General features: G+C 44.6%; 1 non-coding gene across 1 annotated transcript; it reads left to right on the top strand.

Annotated features, from left to right (window-relative positions):
- The first annotated feature begins 795 nt into the window (after window positions 1-795).
- LOC114672074 (U6 spliceosomal RNA) lies at window positions 796-902 on the top strand. The gene has a single exon (XR_003722264.2). It is a non-coding gene; the product is annotated as a U6 spliceosomal RNA (small nuclear RNA).
- Window positions 903-4994: the final 4092 nt, after the last annotated feature.

Below are 4994 nucleotides of genomic sequence, written 5' to 3'. Positions count from 1 at the left end.
AAGTACAAAAATGAGCAGGGCATGGTGGTGGGCTGAGGCAGGAGAATCACTTGAACCCACAAGGCGGAAGTTGCCGTGAGCCGAGATCGCACCACTGCACTGCCTGGGGGACAGAGTAAGACTCTGTCCTAGATCTCTTGAATTTACTCCTCCTGTCTATCTGAAATTTTGCATCCTTTGACAAACATGTCTTCATTTGTGCCTCCCAACTCAGCTTCTGGAACCATCCTTTGACACTCTTTCTGCTTCTACGAGTTCAACTTTTTTAGATTCTAAAAATAAATGGGATCAGGCAGTATTTGTCTGGCTTATTTCACTCACCACAATGTCCTTAAGGTTTATCTGTGTTGTCAGAAATGATAGGATTTCCTTTTTATGGCTAAATAATATTCCATTGTGTATGTATACACCACATTTTCTTCATCCATTTATCAACTGAGGGACACTTAGGTTTATTCCATATATTCATATTTTTAGTTTTAATAGTCACTGCTATATTGCTTTCCAAAAAGTCTACACAATTTATTTTTCCAGTGGTATATGAAAACTTTCCCCTAATTTTTATCAATAATGGGTGCCACTCTTTTAATTTTTATAAATTACATTATTCTAATTTATATTTTCCTGCTATTTATGAAGTTCTGTATCTGTTCATATCTTTATCAGCCTTTCAATTTGCTTTTGTGACTATGAACTGCCTATTCATGTATTTTGCCTATTTTTCTACTTGTTTACTAATTTTTTTCTCACATTTTATGCTTCTCTTAGCTATCTTTCAATAAAAAATCTCCTCCCGTGCTCGCTTCGGCAGCACATATACTAAAATTGGAACGATACAGAGAAGATTAGCATGGCCCCTGCGCAAGGATGACACGCAAATTCGTGAAGCGTTCCATATTTAAAAAAAAAAAAAAAAATCTCCTCCCTTCATTGTATCATTATCCAGTTAAATTCTACTTATAATATAATTTGCCCTCTAAAAAATTTTGTGTAATCAAACACATCTGTCTTTTCTAATATACATTCTAGATTTACTGTTTTGGCTTTTAAAAAGTCTCTCCTATTATAAGGGTAAAACATAATTGCTTTGTTTTCTTCTATAATTTTTATTTAATTATTTTTACATTTGTATTTAATTTAGCTGGACTTTCTTTTTGAATATGGAATAAGGAAGATGTTTAACTTTATTTTCCTTTGATGAGTGCGAAGGGTGCCAGCAGCAAGCAATAAATGAATCGCAAACCAACCCAGAGGCACAGCATGCAGTTGTGGTTAGAGCCAAGCAGCCTGATTGGCGATCCCAGCTCTGCCACTTGTTAGCTGTGTGACCTTATGCGAGCCACTTAACTTCTCCGTGCCTTACTTCTCTCATTTGTAAAATGGGGTCATAATAGAACCTACTTCAGGGTTGTTAGGACAATTCAATGAGTTAATAAAAGTGCTTATAACAGTTCCTAGACCATGGTTGGAGTGAGATTTAGTATTGCTATTTTTCAGCTGCAAAGCCTCTTACTTTACAAGTCTCTGGGTAGAGAGGTCTCAAATTCCTAGTCTACTCATGAGTGGCACTCAAGGGAGAAAGACCAGCAGGTCCTCCCGAGGACTCACTCAGCCATCACTGACCCCATTCTGAGAGGTCCAGGATCTCCATCTACAAACTCTCTCCCTCCCATGGCTCTGGGCTCTGCTCCCCAGACTTTCATCCTGCCCAGTGGAGAGTCCCACAGGACCAAGACCTGGCCCATCCCCACCCACCTGCCAGCCAACCCTGCTATCGCTGCTTGGCTCAAAAGAGGAAGTAGGTTGTTGGTGGGAGTGGGTGGGAAGGGCATTGGGGTCATCTCCCATAGATATATCTCATATGTCTTATAAGAAATATTTTATGCCCAGACTATGTTTCCTGGATTTACAAAGTACATTCCTCTCATTGGAGCGTGTGTGTTCAGGAGCTACTCTTTCTATTTCCCTCCAAACCCCCTCAGCTCTTCTTGGACCCAAAGCCAAGTGGCCAGGGGATGGGCAGGGTGGGTGAGTCATCCAAGACCTCAAAACTTGGTCCCTGTCTTTGTAGTGTAAGTTTATGAGGCTGTGAGTATGCAGGGCATGTGTGCAACTGCACACTCACTCTCTCTTTTGCACAGTCAACCTCTGAACAGTTCTGCGAGGCTCTTATTTCTTACGAAAATATTAGTTTAAGGGCTAAGGTTAGGAATGAACAAAATTCAGTCCTTATAAATATTCATGTATTCACTGAAATAAAACAGTAATTCTCCAGGGTGGAGGTGAGGGGACAGTGACACAGGACACAGGATGTCCTTTCCCTAACTTAAGATTCACAGGTAAAGAACTTCTGCTCTAGAAACCACCCTGCCATCCACTCTCCACGTCCACAGAGGTGGGAGATAAGCAAAGGGTGTGGTGGGGCAGGGATCCATTGGTGCACAGGTTTCACTGAATAGCTAAAACCTGAGAAATGGCTGCCATCACTGGAGAGCTGTCTATGTTTTTACCTTTTCACCCTGGTTTGGTGCCAGAAAGTTATGCCAGGTGATATGGTTTGGCTGTGTCCCTACCCAAATCTCATCTTGAATTGTAATCCTCATAATCTCCACATGTTGAGGGAGGAACCTGGTGGGAAGTGATTGGATCATGGGGGTGGTTTCTCCCATACTGTTCTCGTGATAGTGAGTGAGTTCTCATGAGATCTGGTGGTTTTAAAAGGGGCTCATCCCACTTCCCTTCACTCTTCTCTCTTGCCTGCCATCATGTAAAACGTGCCTGCTTCCCCTTCTGCCATGATTGTAAATTTCCTGAGGCCTCCCCATCCATGCAGAACCGTGAGTCAATTAAACCTCCTTTCTTTATAAATTACCCAGTCTTGGGTATTTCTTTATAGCAGTGTGAGGACGAACTAATATACTGGGTAATTATGTCTGTTCTGCTGACCCTACCTTTTCCTCAGGTATCTAGAGCAGGAAGACAGAGATCAGGGGATGGTGCTACTATTCTTAAGTCTTCTTGGCTATAAAGTCATGTTATCCATGCAGAGCTGAGGGATGAATAAGCAACAGAAAGGAAGGGTCCTGGCACATGGTCCCACCTCCACCCGGATTTCCCACTCATGATGCCCTGTGCTGGGCACCTTTCTTCTGACAACTAAGGAGAAAGTTTAAAATGTTTGGGAGCACTTTGTCTCTGACATTAAAGTCTTCTCCAGCCCAGGGACACAAGAGAAAGAAGCCGTTGTAAGAAGGAAAATGGAAGGGTACCCAGGGGCTGAGATGATGTCCCCCGTGCCCGCTCCCAGCTCGTCTCTGACTACACACTGGAATCGCCTAATGACAGCGTCCAACTCAGGCAAATGTATTTGTTTTAAAGACAACCAGAGTTGAGAAAGCATGAGTTCAACTGGCTTTCAGTGCTCAGACAGCAGAGTGGCACTCCTCTTTTCTAACGAAGGTCCCAAGAAGGAAAAGGAGCTACTTCCGTTCCCCTCCTGACACCCCTGCCTGGGCACGTTGGAGTCAGGCTGCTGGGAGCTGCCAGGACATGCATGGCCCATGCATCCTCTCCACATGTGCTTCCTGGTCACTTAGTTTGGACTCAAGACTGAGAGATCCTGACAAGAGTCCAGAGAGAACGAACACCTCTGTCTACTACAGCCCATGGACACACACACACCGTTCTGCCTTCTGAACAGCCCAGGTAAACAATTCCTTGGGAGGTGCAAACATCCCACTGGTGGCAACAACTAAAATGGGAAAGGGCCCCACCCATGACAGTGTCCCCACCTCTGCTCACCACCCTGGCTTCTCCCTATGCTCTGTTGACTTGAAGCGAGGGGCTTTGCTCCCTCCTCAGGGGTCATTCAGCAGCGCCAGCTCCAAGGTCCAGTCACAGCCCAGTGAGTGAGCCCCGGGCTCCCTGGGACTGCCCTTTGAAGCCTGCTTTTCATAAGGCCCCAAAACGTTTTGCCCACAATGGTCTGGCTGTTCACTCCTCAGACACCATTTCCCAGACACTGGAGCCTGTTAATCTGCAGGGAATCCCCTTCCCAATGAGAGTGGTCTGCTGTGGAGACATTCTGGGAAACAGCAAATAGTCCAAAGAAAAACATCCCATTGTAACATGCAATTGTCAATGAGCATAACCAGCAGTTCCCAGAAGTCAGGTATTTCAAGGACTGATGTTCCTGTCCTGGAAAGAAAATGGGAGAAATATTTTATCCCCAGACTATATTTCCTGGATTCACAAAGTACATTCCTCTCACTGGAGCATGTGTGTGCAGGAGCTAATTTATCTTGCACTCTTAGTCTTCCTTCTTGGTAGGGCAGGGCATTGCACCACTTGCCAATTTTTCTCCCCACCTTGGTCATTTGAAACCTCTTCCTGAAAACTATGCAAATGCAACCCAGAGACAGACACTGCCATCAATCACCCTGAAGCATAGACCAGGTGCTCAGAAGTGACGCTGTCAAGAATGTTGTCTCATATAGAAATTTTCAAAACAAGTCTTCTTGTTCAAATTAAAACATCAAGCACCCAGATGGGTAAAGCCCTTTGCTCATCGCAGGCCCTCTCAGTGTGGCTGCCTTGGCCCACCCGGGCTGCTACAACAAAATGCTATAGACCGGTGCTTCATAGACAATAGAGAGGTATTTCTCACAGTTCTGGAGGGCGAAGCCCAAGATCAAGGCACCGTCGTATTGGGTGTCTGCTGAGGTCCCACTTCCTGCTTCAGAGATGGCTCTGCCCTCATGACCTAATCATCTTCCAAAGACCCCACCTCCTAATACCATCATCTAAGGGGTGAGGATTTCAACAGAGGAATTTGGGGGAGACATAAACATTCAGACTGTAGCAGTAGCAAAAACAAATTGTATCAGATGCTAGAGGAGCTCCAAAAGTGAACTCTGTTACAAACCAAAGGGCTCAGTTCACCCAGTTTAAACCAAAGTGGAAGCTTTTCCACTGTGAACTATTGGCCAGAAGTG

This window comes from Macaca mulatta, chromosome 13, assembly GCF_049350105.2.
Source record: "Macaca mulatta isolate MMU2019108-1 chromosome 13, T2T-MMU8v2.0, whole genome shotgun sequence".
In the NCBI taxonomy this organism is placed as follows: Eukaryota; Metazoa; Chordata; class Mammalia; order Primates; family Cercopithecidae; genus Macaca; species Macaca mulatta.
This window is presented reverse-complemented; position numbering and strand designations above follow the sequence as displayed.